The following is a 17814-nucleotide window of genomic DNA, read 5'->3' on the forward strand; positions in this document are numbered from 1 at the left end:
AAGCCCTTTCCCACATTCATTAGGATACATGTGCCAAGATGTGCACTGTGTCACTGCTGATAATTCTAGAAAGGAAACGACCCAACTTTGCCTTGGTTGGGGAACTCGGGATGAACTCTGGAATTGCTCTGAAGCAGCAAAGCCAGGAAGGAAGAACTCCACCTGCATCACATCTAAATATTAAAAACACAGTGCAAGGAAAAGCAAGTTGCAATGCAACATACACAGCATTCAGTAATTTGTGTGAAAGTAAAAAACACATGAAAACGGATATACATCACTAATGGAGAGATACACATATTTCAAAGCATAGAAAAGTCCATTAGACCTTACAGCAGACTACTTAGCCCAAGAACCGGCATACACCCCAGCTTCGGTGCCTAGGGAGGCTGGGCCTCAGCTACACTGAGAAGGATTTATTCCTATTATCTGGAGAGTAAAGCTCCAAAGCAAAAGGACATTGTGGGCTATTTCTGCATGATGGGTCCAGCAATGCCCATTATATCTTCACTTGTATGCATGTTTAAAATTTTTATAATTAAAATATATTAACACAAAAAAGAAAAGTCTAGGAGAAGAATATGGCCGCCAACTAGGCAGCCGTGTCCTGTACCTCGTCCTGGAGCCAGACTGGAAAAGCAACTAAATCAGAGAACATCCACCCGAAATTAATAGATTAGACACAGCTGAGGAGACAGTTATCAACAAGGAAGGGTTGAGGATGCCTGGAGAAGGTAGGAACAGGGATCCGGGCGGGAGAGGGCCACCAGCCACCGGGCGAGAGGGTGAAGTGGAAGCTGCATTGCATCCCTCGGCGACAGGTGTGATCCCAACTGAGAAAAGGAAAAGCCACAGGGCTGCTGGTGCCCCGGGAGCCTAGACCACAACCATGAAAGGCTGAGCCCCAACAGGCCTCCTGAATAGCGGCCCAAGCAGTGCGATGCCGGTGGGACAGAAACTTGCAGTTTCTGTGGGTTGTTTTGCTTTGTTTTGTCTTTGCTTTTATTTGCTAAACCCAGAGCATAGGACTTTCCAGTTGCCAGAACTCACCCAAGGCTGCAGAGCGGGGAGAGGCACAGATTTGTGGAGCCTGAAGAGAGGCTCTGGAGAGAAGCAGGGCATTGGGGACATTCATATCCCTCCAAACTTAAGAGGCCATTTCTCTCCTGAAGAGTCAGACCCTCCCAGGAGGCTCAAGGAAGGTAATGCAGCCTGTCACACCCGGCCTGCATCCTGAGCTTTACGAAGCAAACAAAGGCTCCGAATAGCCCCAAGGAGCCATCCCTGTCGGGGCTGGAGGAAGGGCTGGTCCGCCCCACTACTGTGGGAACCAGACTGGTAAAACTCCAGGTTGCCAACCAACCCCACTGGTCTCCATACAAGGATCTCTGACCAACCAAGGCCAGAGTAATACCTTGGGCCACTCTCGGAGGAGTAGCGCTCCGTCAGGGAAAAAACATCAATTTGATTCCTGGAAAGCGAAACAGCACCCCCACCCCCCTACCTAAAGCCCTGTCAGAAACAGATGCTTGAGTGATTATGATGGACAGCTGGCAGACAGACAAAGCCGGCAGTTTAGTCCTGCCTGCTGGCAGCCACGGCGGATCACTTGGAGCTTCAACACGGTGCTGACTGCCAAAGACAGTGCCTGACAGTGGTCAGCACCTAACTACCTCACAGGAAGCTCAGAATTGGCAGACAGAACAGACGAGTGGCCCTAAACCAGCCCCTAAGGGCCGTTAAAACACAGCTGAAGCAAACAACACTTCACTTTTTTATTTTTTTATTTAAAAAAATTTTTTTAGTATTATTTATTTATTTAAAAACATTTTTGACTTTTTTATTATTTTCTTATTATTTTTCCACCTTTTTTATCCTGTTTTTCTTCTTCTTTCCCTGATTTAGCTTATCTCTTTCCTTTCTTTTTTACCCCTTGTTAAAAATTAATCTTTATCTGCTTTATTGATGTGTTATTAATATTGTAATCTCTCTTGGCTTATTCATATATAAAATTTCCTCCTCCCTGCTCCTACTCCATTTCCCCTTCTCTTTTTCTTTGCTACTCATTTTTTCCCCCTGACCTCTCTTGCTCTTTTCTTCTCCTAATTTTTTAATTAGTTTCATTTCCTAAATTCAGGCCTCTCTCCTCTATTCTCCTTTTCAATAAATAAATAATTTATTTTAATTTTTCTTCTTTTTTAAAAAAATCTTTATTGTCGAGATTATTACAGATGTCCCTCTTTTTTCCCCCATTGCCCCCATCCACCTCGTTCCTGCCCTGTCCCAGGCCTTCACCACCCTATTGTCTGTGTCCATAGGTAATGCATATTTGCATATAAGATCTTTGTTTAATCTCTTCCCGCCCTCCACCACCTTCCCTCTGAGAATCATCAGTCTGTTCCATTTCCATGCCTCTGATTCTATTTTCTTCACCAGTTTATTCTGTTCATTAAATTTCTTATTCGTTTATTTTGCTTTTTGGATTCAGTTGTTGATAGGTATGTATTTGTTGGCATTTTGTTGTTCATATTTTTTATCTTTTTCTTTTTCTTCCTCTTTAAGGATACCCTTCAACATCCTATATAATAAAAGCCTAATATGCTAAGTGTCTGGTCGTCCGGTCAGCCATTCAACCAATCAAAGTGTAATATGCTAATGATATGCTAAGACCGCTCAACTGCTTACTATGACGTGCACTGACCACCAGGGGGCAGACAGTCGACTGGTTGACCAGTCGTTATGACATGCACTGACCACCAGGGGGCAGATGTTCCGACCAGTAGGTTAGCTTGCTGCTGGGGTCTGGCTGACCAGGACTGAGCGAGATGGGCCGGACATGCCCTGGAGCCCTCCTGTGGTCCCTCCCTGGCTGGCCAATCTCTCACATCCCTCCCTGGCCCCAACTGTGCAATCCAGGACCACTCGGGGGACGTCGGAGAGCTGGTTTCAGCCTGATCCGGCAAGGCAGACCGAGGGACCCCACTGGTGCACCAATTTGTGCACCGGGCCTCTAGTTTCATATAATACTGGTTTGGTGGTGATGAACTCCTTTATTTTTTTCTTATCTGTGAAGCTCTTTATCTGACCTTCAATTCTAAATGAGAGCTTTGCTGGGTAGAGTAATCTTGGTTGTAGGTTCTTGATATTCATCACTTTGAATATTTCTTGCCACTTCCTTCTGGCCTGCATAATTTCTGTTGAGAAATCAGCTGACAGTCATATGGGTACTCCCTAGTAAGTAAGTAATGCTTTTTTTCTTGCTGCTTTGAGATTCTCTCTTTGTCTTTAGCCCTTGGCATTTTAATTATGATTGTCTTGGTGTGGTCCTCTTTGGATTCCTCTTGTTTGGGGTTCTCTGTGCTTTCTGGACTTGTAAGTCTATTTTTTCACCAGGTAGGGAAATTTTTCTGTCATTATTTCTTCAACTAGGTTTTCAAGATCTTGCTCTCTTTCTTCTTCTGGTACCCCCTTAATGCAAATGTTGGTATGCTTGAAGTTGTCCCAGAGGCCCCTTACACTATCTTCATATTTTTGGATTCTTTTTTCTTTTTGCTCTTCTATTTGGGTGTTTTTTGCTTCCTCATACTCAAATCGTTGGTTTGATTCTCAGAATCCTCTACTCTACTTTGAATCCCTGTATATTATTCTTTATTTCAGTCAGTGTATGCTTAATTTCTGACTGGTCCTTTTCCATTTTGGGGGAGGTTTCTAGAAGATTCTTGAGTAATCTTATAACCATGGTTTTGAACTCTGTATCAGTAGTTTGCTTTCTTCCATTTGTTCATTTGTGACATGTCTCTTTGTCTCCACATTTTGGCTGCTTCCCTGTGTTTGTTCCTATGTATTGGGTAGAGCTGCTATGTTTCCTTGAGTTGGTTGAGTGGCCTTGTGTAATAGGTATTCTATAGGGCCCAGTGGCTCAGCCTCCCCAGTCACCTGAGCTGGGAGCTCTAGGTGCACCCCTTTGTGGGCTGTGAACAGTCTTGTTGTACTTGAGACTTGATTGCTGTTGGTGTCACTGGGAGGAATTGACCTCCAGGCCAATTGGCTATGAGGACAAGTTGCAACTACAGTAGGAGACACCCCTATGAAGCAGGACTTGGTTCAGTGGGGCTTTGGTACTCACTGAGTCAGCCCCTTGAGTGTGTCACTTATGGATGTGTAGAATTGTAATCTGGTATGGTCTGACACTGACCACTGGGTATACTGGCTCTTGGGTCTCCAGGGAGGTGCAAAGCCAGCCACTGCCTGGGGCCACCCAGCAGGAGCTACAGAGAGATCTTCAGATTCCTCCTCTTTGTTTTGTGTTTAGAAGTGCCGAGATGAGGTCCAGCTATGAAGCAAGGTAGGCTGGTGCTGGTGCCGGATCTTGGGCCTTTTATTGATAGGTTTGGGGCTGTAGCTTGAGAGCTTTTAGCCTGAGCAAGGACAGGCCATTCATATGCGAAAGCTGCTGCACACAGCTTGGGTGGGGTTGTAAATTGGATGAGGTGAGGTCTTAGGGAATCACCAGGGCGGAGCAAACAGAAATGGCTGCCACTCAGCCCTGCAACTGGGGAGGTCCCAGCATAGGAACAATGCTCTCCCTGCAAGCACCTCTGTCTGGGAGAAAGCCACCCCGAGTTCCTGCCCCGATGCTAGACAATCCAGAGACTGCATCTATAAATGGGACAATGTCTGTGTTCCCCAAAGCCTTGCTCTGGTGCTGGAGCTCAGAGGAAGCGGGACCTTGTAAGTTCATTTCCTGGTGCTGGCTTTTTCAGGGGAACAGCTGGGTCTCCAGCAGCCTCTGTGTCACTGACCCCCAGTCCATACTGTTTTTTATAGCCTGTAGTTTTTACTGCCCATAGGGACTTCTTTTCCCAGCTCTGGGACCCTGGGCTGGGGGTATGGTGTGGGGCTGGGACACCTTCCTCCTCCGGCTGGCCTCCGCAGAGATGATCTCCCTCCTGATTAAAAAAGCCGTACATGTGGGTGCCGAATCATCCCATTCTGTGCCTCCGCACCTCCTACCAGTCTCAGTGTGTTTTCTTCCTTACTTCTCTACTTGTAGGACTTCCATTCAGCCAGCTTTCTAGTGGTTCTGGATGACGGTTATTCTGTATTTTAGTTGTAATTTTGATGTGGTTGTGAGAGGTGATGAGTACAGGCATTTACCTATGCTGCCATCTTGTGTCTTAATTTTTCTTCTTATCCACTCATTCTTTTTCTCCCTCCTCTATACTAACCCATGGTCCTTCCCCTATTCATTCAATTCCTTAACCTTATTTTCTGTATTTAATCTCTGCCTCTACAGATTCTCTCCCTGCCCCCTTTTTTGGGTGTCTTTTGTTTGTACTTTTTGGTTTAATTGTTTGTTTTGTTGTGTTTTCTTCCCATATCTTTTCTTTTATTTTCTTGTTATATTTTCTTGCTATCATTTTTGCTCCCTTTTCTCTTTCCAAATTCTCTGCATAACCAGACACCCTAACAGGAGACTGCATCCATGAACGGGACAATAACATTCAAGACTCAACTACATTAAGAGAACCCAAATATCTCAAGTAGGGTGAATCCCTAGAATACCCATTCCAGAAGACCTGAGAGACTGTACTACTGGGTTCCACAAATTCCCTTTTCTCTGGTGGTCACTTTTTTATTTTAAGATATATTTTTATTGATTTTTTACAGAGAGGAAGGGAGAGGGATAGAGAGTTAGAAACATCAATGAGAGAAAAACACCAATCAGTTGCCTCCTGCACACCTCCTGCTGGGGATGTGCCCACAACCAAGGTACATGCCCTTGATCGGAATCGAACCTGGGACCTTTCAGTTTGCAGGCCGACGCTCTATCCACTGAGCCAAACCAGTTTCGGCTCTGGTGGTCACTTTTATTGGGATTATAGGTGTCTTGTGTACATTAGTGTTCTGTTCCTTTTGTGTCATGTCATGTTGTATTTTGTGCTGTTTGGTCAGCACCTCCACAATGGTTGGCATGATGGGGTAGAGAGCAAACCACATAACCAGACACCCTAAGAAGAGACTGCATCTATAAATGGGACAATAACATTCAAGACCCAACTACATCAAGAGAACCCAAATATCTCAAGTAGGGCACATCCCTAGAATACCCAGCCCAGAAGATCTGAGAGACTGTACCACTGGGTTCCACAAAACATCTACTACATAACACAAATCCAAAAAATCTCGGTGGCAAAGCGATTTGATCTAATACATAGGAACGATCATAAAGAAATAGCAAAAATGGGGAGACAACCCCCATATGAAAGAAAAGGAGGAATCACCACAAAAGGAAATATATGAAACGGAGGGAAGCAATTAGAGAAAAAATTCAGAGTAATGGTTAGATGGATGCTCAAAGGCTGGATGAGAAATTCACCATGTGTAGGAATCAAGAGGAAATGAAGAATGACATAGCTGCAATAAAGAACACAATGGAAGGTTTCAACAGTAGACTAGAAGCAGCCGAAGGCCGAATCAGTGTGTTAGAAGACAAGGTAGAAAAAGACACTCAAGCAGAGCAGCAACTGGAAAACAAACTTAAAAAGCAAGAGGAGAGTCTAAGGGAACTTTGGGACAACAAAAAATGCAACAACATCTGCATAATAGGGGTGCCAGAAGAAGAGGAAGCTGAGCAAGGAATAGAAAACCTATTTGAAGAAATAATGACAGAAAACTTCTCTGACTTTGGGAAGAAAAAAGTCACACAAGTCCAAGAAGCACACAGAGTCCAAAATAAGATGAACCCAAAAAGACCTACAACAAGACACATCATAATTAAACTGGCAAACATCAACAACACATTAAGAATCTTAAAGGCTGCCAGAGAGAGAAAGGAAGTTACCTACAAGGGATCTCCCATTAGACTCTCAACTGATTTCTCAACAGAAACACATCAGGCCAGAAGGGATTGGAGTGAAGTATACAAAGTGATGCAAAGTAAGGGACTGAATCCAAGAATACTCTATTCAGCAAGGCTATCATTCAAAATTGAAGGAGAAATCAGGAGCTTCGCAAACAAAAAAGGTTAAGGGAGTTTATTACCACCAAGCCAGTAATGCAAGAAATGCTAAAGGGACTGTTGTAAGAAGAAGAAATAGAAAGGGAAGAAGGAACACAGGCATAAAGAATAAAACTGGCAACAAACAAGTACCTATCAATAATAACCTCAAACATAAATGGACTAAATGCTCCAATCAAAAGACATAGGGTAGCTGAATGGATAAGAAAACATGATCCATTTACATGCTGTCTATAAGAGACCCACCTCAGAACAAAGGACTCACACAGACTAAAAGTGAAGGGATGGAAAAAATTTTTTCAGGCAAATGGAAATGGAAAAAAAAGCTGGAGTAGCAATACTTATATCTGACAAAATCAACCTCAAAGTGAAGGCCATAACAAGAAGTAAGGAAGACCACTTCATAATACCTCCCTGAAATCAATAAAAATATGTTTTTTAAAAATGTCCATACTACCCAAGGCAATCTCCAGATTTAATGCAATCTCTATTAAAATAAAAACAGCATATTTCACAGACCTAGAATAAATACTTCAAAAATTTATATGTAATGAAAAAAGACCCTGAATAGCTGCAGCAATCTTGAGAAAGAAAAAAAAAAGTTGGAGGAATCACAATAACAGATTTTAAGTTATACTACAAAGCCACTGTACTCAAAACAGCCTGGTACTGGCACAAGAACAGGCATATACACCAGTGGAACAGAACAGAGACTCCAGAAATCGACCGAATGCATTATACCCAATTAATATTTGACAAAGGAGGCAAGAGCATACAATGGAGTCAAGAGAGTCTCTTCAACAAATGGTATTGGGAAAATTGGACAGATACATGCAAAAAAAATGAAATTAGACCACCAACTAACACCATACACAAGAATAAACTCAAAATGGATAAAAAACTTAAATGTAAGACATGAAACCATAAAAACCCTAGAAGAAACCATTGGCAACAAAATCTCAGACATCTCTCATAGCAATATGTTTACAGATTCATCTCCTAGGACAGTGGTTGGGAAACTGCGGCTCGTGAGCCACATGCGGCTCTTTGGCCTCTTGAGTGTGGCTCTTCCACAAAATACCATGGCCTGGGCGAGTCTATTTTGAAGAAGTGGCGTTAGAAGAAGTTTAAGTTTAAAAAATGTGGCTCTCAAAAGAAATTTCAATTATTGTACTGTTGATATTTGGCTCTGTTGACTAATGAGTTTGCCGACCACTGTCCTAGGACAATGGAAACTAAGGAGAAAATAAACAAATGGGACCACATCAAAATAAAGAGCTTCTGCACAGCAAAAGAAACCTTCAATAAAATAACAAGAATGCCCTCCCCATGGGAGAACATATTTGCCAATGATACATCCGATAAGAGGTTAACCTCCAAAATCTATAGGGAACTAATACAATTTAACAAAAAGAAGATAAACAATCCAATTAAAAAAAAAAATGGGCAAAGGACCTAAATAGGCACTTCTCTAAAATGGACATACAGAAGGCCAAAAGATATATGAAAAAGTGCTCAAAGTCACTGATCATCTGAGAGATGCAAATCAAAACGACAATGAGGTACCATCTCACACCTGTCAGAATGGCTACCATCAACACATCAACAAATGACAAGTTCTGGTGAGGATGTGAAGAAAAGGGAACCCTCATACAATGCTGGTGGGAATGCAAACTAGTGCAGCCTCAGTGGAAAACAGTTTGGAGTTTCCTAAAAAAATTAAAAAATGAAACTATCATGCCCTAACCGGTTTGGCTCAGTGGATAGAGCGTCAGCCTATGGACTGAAGGGTCCCAGGATCTATTCCGGTCAAGGGCATGTATGTACCTTGGTTGCGGGCACATCCCCAGTAGGGGGTGTGCAGGAGGCAGCTGATGGATGTTTCGCTCTCATTGATTTTGCTAACTATCCCTCTCCCTTCCTCTCTGTAAAAAAATCAATAAAATATATTTTAAAAAATGAAACTATCATTTGACCCAGTGATCCTACTTCTAGGAATATATCCCAAGAACTCAGAAACACCCATTGGAAAGCTTATATGCACCCCTATGTTCATAGCAGCACAATTTACAATAGCTAAGATTTGAAGACAGCCTAAGTACTCATCAGCAGATGAATGAGTTAAAAAACAGTGGTACATCTACACAATGGAATACTATGCAGCAATAAAAAAAGAAAGAACTCTTACCATTTGCAACTGCATGATGGACCTAGAGAGCATTATTCTAAGTGAAATAAGCCAGTCAGAGAAAGATAAATACCACATGATCTGACTCATTTGGGAATCTAATGAACAACATATAAACTGATAAACAAAAATAGACCCAGAGACATAGAAATATCGAACAGACTGTCAAACCTTAGCGGGAAGGCGAGGGAGTGAGGAGGAGATCAACCAATGAACTCATATGCGTATATGCATAACCCATAGACACAGACAATAGGGTGGGCCACAGTGAATCTCACCGTCAGAGTATAACTACCCGTCCCTAGTAGCCGTGTTCCTCTGGTGTGTCCATATTCCTGATCCCATCTCAGTGCTTGGGTGGGGCTGTGTCACTCACTGACCATCATCTCACTTGCACACTTTTCTGTAGCTTCAGTCCATCTGAGGGAGTTGTGCGGTCCCACTCAGGGAAGGAGGTGGGGCAGAAGGCTGGCAGGAGTTCCGATTTGGTTTTCCTATTTCATTTGACTTGGGAGTTTTTGGAACTTTCACCCATGCTGCTCAGTGCATTCCCTGGGACACGCAAACATTACCTTTCAAGCCCCTTTCATTTATGTCTGTCCATCCATCCCAGCCTTGCTGAGCTGTCTGACCTGGGCTGCAGGGGCACAGACTCCAGCAGTGGCTCCCTGCAGGCCCTGCAGGGTGCAGCTTTGTTCTGGCCGAAGGGAAGCAGACCTGTGCTCCTCTGAGGTTGGTTGGGGAAGACTTCAGCAGGAGGAGGCCTGGCTGGGCCTCGCAGGGTGGGGCTGGGGCTGGAGGTATGAGGGCCAAGCCTCAGTGACCCTGGTTCCCCCTGGTCCCCATCTTGCCCCTTGTAGCCCTTCCAATTGCCCCACCTCCATTCTCCCCCCCTCCTTCCCCAGCACTCTCCAGGCTGCAGACAGTGGGCCCCACACCTCCGGACAGTAGGTGGGGTGCAGGCTGTTTCTTCTCTCGTCGCCCCCTGGGCCTGGGAGATGCTGGAGTCCATGTCCTCCTGCTGCTTTGGGGCATCTCTCCTCTCCTTCCAGGATCCCCTTCTCTTTAAGTAAGCCCCTGACCCTGCAACCCATCTCCTGGCTCCTCCCACCCTCTTGCCCAGCACCTCCCTCCTCTCCTCACTCTGAGGTGGGTCCTCAGGGCTAGAGGGCTAGGCTGCGTTGTCTCATCTCTCAGGGGCCTGCTTCCCCCACTCCTCTTTCTCCTGGAGGCTTTCCCTCAGCACCCCAACATGCCTAGTAGGCTCCACCCTAAACTTCCCTTGACAAGTCAAACGTCCCTTGGCTCTACATCTCCTTCCCATGGCCCCTGCTGTCTTCCCCTTCCCTTCAGGCTTCCACGCGGAACTGTCTACACCTGCCTCGCACCAGCCTCCCCTTCCCATCTTCATGGGTGCCTTTACTGTCCGTTTAGTCTATCTTCACCCGACATCCTGTCTGCTCCGAGCTCTGGGGACCTCCCAGGTCACACCCAAACACCCCCCCCCCCCAATCCCATCCCATCCCATCCCATCCCCTGCAAGCCCTTGACCCTGCCATCCGATGGCCTGCTTCTTCCTTCCTCTCTGATGTGGGTGCTCCCACTTCATGGCCAGATAGTCCCAGTGTCCTCAGCTGGCCTCTCAAATTACGACCCCCCCACCCCTCGCAGAACCTCTCTGCCTGTCCTCCCTGGACCAGAGCTTCTCGGCCCTGACTGTGCACTGGAATCACTTGGGAGTTCTGACAAGGCGGATGGCCAGGCCCACTGAGTCTGAGCCCCAAGGGGAGGGGCGGGGTCACTAGTATTTTTTCAAAGCTCCCAGGTGATTCTGTTGCCCAGTTTGCCTCCCAGCCTGAACCCTCTGCTGAGCACCAGTGTGACAGCACCATCTGGTGGCTTCCTCAGGACATTAGATGTGATGGAAAGGAACTTGAAAAATTGGGATGTTAAAGAAACCAGTGGCTGCAGCTTGAACTGGCCAGGGCACTCATTGCTCCCACATCATCATGGTCTCCTAATCCTAATATATAAAAACTCAGGGTCCATAATGACTGAATGGACGACTAGTCCATCCCCTGGCCCTTAGGGTCCATTGATCAGGGGATGGCTAACGGGAACTGGGGTCCCTCAGGCTCCAATGAATCTGTGGCAGCAGCGACTGGTGAGCAGGTGGAAGGCAGCCCACTTGGTCCCTCCCCCGGCCTGTAGGCTCCCATTGATCAGGAGATGGTTAACAGGGAACCGGAGTGCGTGGCACCGGGACTGGTGAGCAGCTGGAAGGCAGGCCTCTTGGTCCCTCCTCCCGGCCCTCAGACTCCAATCAATTGGTGGCGGAGGCGGGGCGGAACTGGGGACTGGCTTCCTTAGTAGGCCTGCAGGTTCAATCTCCAGAGGACAGGCCAGGCACCAATGGACCAGCGCCTCCGGCACGATCCCGACAGCACTGCTGGCATCTTGGAACTCAGCCTCGGGCATTGCGGCCGCTTCCCCTCCCTAGACGCTCCACAAGGAAGAAAGGATACCCCCGGCAGTGCCAGGAGCGACCAGCGGTGACTGCTGTCCCCCTGCTTCCTCCAGGTCACTCGAGCCGGCCCCCGCCCACCCTGCTCCAGATGAAGTGTGAGCACTGCGCACGGAAGGAATGTAGTAAAAAAACAAAAACCGATGACCAAGAGAATGCGCAGTCAACGTCCGGAGTCCGGCTCAGGAGAACGGAGAGAAGGGAGAATTCCATAAGGTGGCTGATGCCAAGATATTTCTGAGTGACTGCCAGGCATATGACAGTTGTGTGACCGCAGAGGAAGGAGTCCAAGTTTCTCAGCAGAACGCCAAGGACTTCTTCCGTGTTCTGAACCTTAATAAGAAATGTGATACCTCACAGCACAAGGTGCTGGCAGTGTCCGTGTGTCCTCAGTCTCTGCCTTATTTTGCTGCTAAATTCAGCCTCAGTGTCACTGATGCATCCAGAAGGCTCTACAGGTTCCTCAAAAGCCTTGGGGCGCACTGTCTTTGACATGAAGATAGCTGCGGACTTCAGCATCCTGGAGAGTAAGAAGGAATCTGTGCGTCGGGACTGCCAGCACCGTGAGGAAGAGCCCCGGCTACCCATGCTGACCTCTGCCTGCCCCGGCTGGGACGGATATGCAGAGTGTGTGCTGGGTCACCCCATCACCCCCACCTCTGCATGGCCAAGTTTCCCCAGCAGATCGTGGGCTCTCTGGTGAAGGATTACTTCGCCAGACGGCAGAACCTGTCCCCAGACAAGATTTTCCACGTCATTGTGGCCCCATGTTGTGACAAGACACTGGAGGCACTTTGAGAAGATGTTCCCACAGCTTTGCATAGTTCCCAGGGTGCTGACTGCGTGTTACCCTCAGGTGAAATTGTCCAGATAATGGAGCAAAGTGACCTCGCCTCAAAGGACGCCGCCATGGACACTCTGGAGATGTGACGGAGGAGGAGGTGAGGCTCCACGAGGGTGCCAGCTCCGACGGGTACCTGGCGCACATCTTCAGGCACGTGGCCAAGGAGCTGTTCAATGAGGACGTGGGGTGCTCACCTACTGCACCCTGAGGAACAAAGACTGCCAGGAGGTCACCCTTGAAAGGGACGGAGAGATTCTGCTATGCTGTGAGGCTGCTTACGGCTTTCAGAACATCCAGAAGTGGTCCTGAAGCTGTAGAGGGCCAGTTCCCCTGCCACTTTGTGGAGGTCCTGGCCTGCACCAGGGATGCCTAAGTGGCAGGGGCCAGGCCCAGGTGGGGGATGGGCGTGCGGACAGGGCGCTGCTGCTGCAGATGGAAAGCATCTACGCCGCCATCCCGGTGTGGCCCCCGGAGACCAGCGTTCATGTGCAGGAGCTGTACCAGGAGTGGCTGGGGTCGGGGGGGGGCAACTCCCCCCGGGCCAGGCGGTCCTGCACACCGCCTAGCAGGGCCCAGGGCAGCCTGCCAGGACATCAAGTGATAAAGGTCCAGCAGATGCCCGGCCTGCAGGCCGCCTGAGGAGGGGTGTCAGACACGTGAAGGAAAGGCCTAGCATCTCTGTAATCGCTTTGGTTTTCAGAATTCCCTGCTCCCTGTCTGTCGGCTCCCTCCCTCTGAGGGGCACTGTCGTCCTCACATGGGTGCAACTGGAATACTGTATCTCGAGAGGATTGCCCCAATGTACATATCCTTTTATCCAACGATGAAAAAATCCCGAAGAACAAGAATGGAGACAGACTACTGTCCTTTAGGCTTAAAAAAAACCCAGAAGGGTCCTGCGAAGAGCTGAGACTGGGTTCTGTCCACACGCCTCAGAGAGATTGGATGAGGAAATGGCCCGGTTTGGCCCTGACTTTACCCACTATGTTACTCTTGAAGGTGTCTTTGCCACAATGTGAATAAACTGCCACCTTTTGGAACAGGGGCTCATACGAAAGTCTGCATTCCCATCTTTTTTTTTTTTAATTTAATAAATCTTTATTGTTCAGATTATTACAATTGTTTCTCCTTTCCCCCCCCCCATAGCTCCCCTCCACCCGGTTCCCACCCCACCCTTTGCCCTTACCTCCCCCCACACTGTCCTCATCCATAGGTGTACGATTTTTGTCCAGTCTCTTCCTGCACCCTCCATACCCCTTTCCCCCTAAGAATTATCAGTCCACTCCCTTCCTATGCCCCTGATTCTATTATATTCACCAGTTTATTCTGTTCCTCAGATTTTTAATTCACTTGAATTTTAGGTTCACTTGTTGATAGATATGTATTTGTTGTTCATGATTTTTATCTTTACCTTTTTCTTCTTCTTCCTCTTCTTAAAGAATACCTTTCAGCATTTCATATAATACTGGTTTGGTGGTGATGAACTCCTTTAGCTTTTTCTTATCTGTGAAGCTCTTTAGCTGACCTTCAATTCTGAATGATAGCTTTGCTGGGTAGAGTAGTCTTGGTTGTAGGTTCTTGCTATTCATCACTTTGAAAATTTCTTGCCACTCCCGTCTGGCCTGCATAGTTTCTGTTGAGAAATCAGCTGACAATCGTATGGGTGCTCCCTTGTAGGTAACTAACTGTTTTTCTCTTGCTGCTTTTAATATTCTCTCTTTGTCTTTTGCTCTTGGCATTTTAATTATGATATGTCTTGGTTGTGGTCCTCTTTGGATTCCTTTTGTTTGGGGTTCTGTGTGCTTCCTGGACTTGTAAGTCTATTTCTTTCACCAGGTCGGGAAAGTTTTCTGTCATTATTTCTTCCAATAGGTTTTCAGTATCTTGCTCTCTCTCTTCTTCTGGCACCCCCATAATTCTGATGTTGGTACGCCTGAAGTTGTCCCAGAGGCTTCTTACACTATCTTCAATTTTTTGGATTCTTTTTTCTTTTTTTTGCTTTTCCGGTTGAGTGTGTTTTGCTTCTTTATATTTCAAATCTTTGACTTGATTCTTGCATTGCTCTAGTCTGCTGTTGGGTCTCTGTATAATATTTTTTATTTCAGTCAGTGTATGTTTAATTTCTAGTTGGTCCTTTTTCATATCTTCAAGGGTCTCGTTATATTTATCGGCCTTTTCTAGGATATTCTTGAAGAGCCTTATAACCGTGGTTTTGAATTCTATATCCAGTCGTTTGTTTTCCTCCATTTCTTTCGTTTGTGATCTGTTTCTTTGTCTCCCCATTTTTCACTGCTTCCCTGAGTTGTGTGCTAGGTTTCCTATATGGCCCAGTGGATCGGCCTCCCCAGTTAACCTGAGGTGGACACTCTTGGTGCACCCCTTTGTGGACTGTGTGTACAGCCTTGTTGTAGTTAAGTCTTGATTGTTGTTGGTATCACTGGGAGGAATTGACCTGCAGGCCAGTTGGCTGTGAGGATCAGCGGTGTCTACACTGGGAGATTTTCGGTGCTGGAGACAGCCTTATAGGATTAGCCTTGCCAGATTGCAAAAGCCTCTGTGCTCAGCTTGGAAGGGGTGGAGTCTCAGGGCGGGGCAGACAGTCTTGGCTTCCCGTCAACCCTGCCCTTGCCCGCGAGTCTCCAGACCTCTGCCTTCTGCAGTTCCCGAGTTTCCGCCTTACAGTCCAGATTCCCCCCACAAGAGCGTGGGTCCCCAGGAGCTCAACCGGAAGTGCAGTTCAGTGCAGTCGGAACTGGGGTTCAGTGCAGTCAGGAGCTTCTGACTCCCTTCCGCTAGGGATAGCCTGTGGTAACCTCCGCAGTCAGTCTTTGTGCACACCCACGCCTCCAGACCCCTGCCGCCGCAGCTCCCCTGAGTCTCTGAGTCTCTGTGTGCCTTTCTCTCTATCTGACAGTCCAAACTCCCCCTGTATGAGCCTGGGCCCACAGGGTTTCGCCCGGAACTGAGGTTCAGTGCAGTCGGAACTGGGGTTCAGTGCAGTTGGGGGCTTCTTTCCCCCTCCCGCCAGAGAAAGCCAGCCAGGCACTCCGCCGCCCTTCCTCTCTGTGTGCGTGTCTCCGTACCTCAGCTCTTTGCCGCTCCTTCTCCGTGAGCTTTCCTCTTTCCTTCTAGTTGTAGAATTTCCACTCAGCCAGCTTTCCTGTGGTTCTGGATGGTGTCCGTTCTATCTTTTAGTTGTAGTTTTGAAATTGTTGTGCGGGGCAGCAGTTTAGGTGCTTACCTATGCTGCCATCTTAGTTTCTCCCCCCCATCTTTTCTTGAAACAGATCTGTGTTCTGCAGCTGTGGCCACCATCCTGAGACCAGGTCCTGTCGACCAGGTCCTGTTGCTGGGAATCAGGGGGCACTGGAGTGGAGGTCCTCCCCGCCCCCCGCCCCGTGCCCTTTTACATTCAGGGATTGAGCTGAACTCACTTTGGGGGAGGCCTGGCCAGGGTGACAGGTGTCACAGATGGAAGGATGGAGAATGGAGAGGTGGACACCCTGCTCAGTCTCTCCCTGGGTGGGGTCAGGCAGATGAAGGCCGGCCAGCCCACCCCACAATTGGGTGAGATAGTATCCTCTGTGTCCACCTCTCACCCCGTGGGCCCGTCCATTCCACGACAGTGCACTCTGCCCTCACATACTGCTTGCCCTAAGTGAGAAGGAAGAGAGCAGTTGGCCCACAGACAACTACACACACAGATAGGGCTCATGGCTGGCAAGCGCAGTAGCGGTGGCAGGAGCCTCTCCTGCCTCCATGGCAGTGCTAAGGAGCAGCGAGCTGAGTGGTAAGGAGCAGTGAGCATGTGGGCGGTAAGGAGCTAGGGGTCCCGGACTGCGAGAAGGATTTCCAACTGGGAACGGGCCTAAGCTGGCAGGCGGACATCCTCTGAGGGGTCCTGGACTGCAAGAGGGTGCTGTCCGGGCTGAGGGACACCGCCCCCAGTGCATGAATTTTGTGCACTGGGCCTCTAGTAGAATATAAAATTCTTTATAATGTGGCTGCTACTCTTTTAAGTGCATCACCACAATCATGACAGAGATATTATTATTCCCATTTTACAGATGAGGAAACAGGCACAAAAATTGCTCAGGGCTATGCAGGTAGTGGAGCCGGAGCTGGTACTACAAACCAGACCATCTGATTTGACTGTCCCCACTCATAACCACAGCACCAGCTGCAGCGAGGCTGCGCCTTCCCTGGCTCAGGGGCTGGGCATAGCTGGGCACAGGCAGGCCGATGAGGCTGCCATCACCAGATACACTTGACAATCTCGTTTGCCGCTGCTTTATCTTCCTGTCCTTAAATGCCTCACCCAGAAAGGAGGCTGGCTGTGCCATTTACCGAGGCCCAACCTCAGCAGGCAGAGTTCTTAGTCAGAGGGAGCAAAGGGTCCTGAGCTTTGCTGGAAACCTCCTAGTAAGCAGTTTCTCTCATGACGTCACAGGAAGTGGGTCAGTTTGAACTACTCTCATAAGTATCTAAGGTTTAATTAGCCCCAAATTGCCTCCTGGAACTCTCTTTCCATAGCTCACCCCCTTGATCATGTATCAGCTCCATCTCCCCAGCTGCTCAAACCAAAACACTGAGGAGTGTGTGTGTGTGTCTGCTAGGTCCCTCTTTCTTTCTCACCCCATGTGCAATCAACTCATCCCCATGTCCCATCGAACTCGAAAATAAGTCGATCACTTCACATCTCCACTGCTCTAGTCCAGGCCACCACTGCGCTGTCCCTGAGCCACACTCTGCTTTCCATTCCTCACTCCTTCCTATCAAAACACCTTAGCCCGTCTCCCTAACAAACAGTACAATTATCAGTGGCACTTTGGGCAAAGCCCAACCATAGCCAGCCCTCCAGCCCTCCTCCTCTCAGCAGTCCTCTGAGCCTTGCTCTCTGCAGTGCAGCCACGCTGGCCTCCCACCTGTTCTTTCAGGGGATGGCCCTGCCCCAGTCACTAAGGGCCCAGGTTCCCACACCGTTTTGCTCCTCACTTGGATACTGACTCATCTTTAGGTTTTAGTTCAGATACTAGAGGTCCCTCTCTCCTGGGCCCGTGGTTCCTCTGCCTCGGCCCAGGGTCCGGGCGCTGTCAGTCCCTTCTGCTCAGCACCAGTGGGCAGACGAGATAGGGGCAGGAGGCTGGGACCTGAGGCTCTGTCCCCCCTGGCAGCAGGGGCGAACCTGGCCCTCTGCTGCCAACACAGGACCTGCTTGAGAAGAGGTCCCGCTGCAC

The 17814-nt window shown here is 48.0% G+C and overlaps 1 pseudogene across 1 annotated transcript; it reads left to right on the plus strand.

Annotated features, from left to right (window-relative positions):
* Positions 1 to 11824: 11824 nt before the first annotated feature.
* On the plus strand, positions 11825 to 13216 carry LOC308233530 (nuclear prelamin A recognition factor-like; annotated as a pseudogene). Its single transcript has one exon. The product of its transcript is annotated as a nuclear prelamin A recognition factor-like (transcript).
* Positions 13217 to 17814: the final 4598 nt, after the last annotated feature.

Source organism: Plecotus auritus (genome assembly GCF_963455305.1).
Source record: "Plecotus auritus genome assembly, chromosome: 9".
Taxonomy (NCBI): Eukaryota; Metazoa; Chordata; class Mammalia; order Chiroptera; family Vespertilionidae; genus Plecotus; species Plecotus auritus.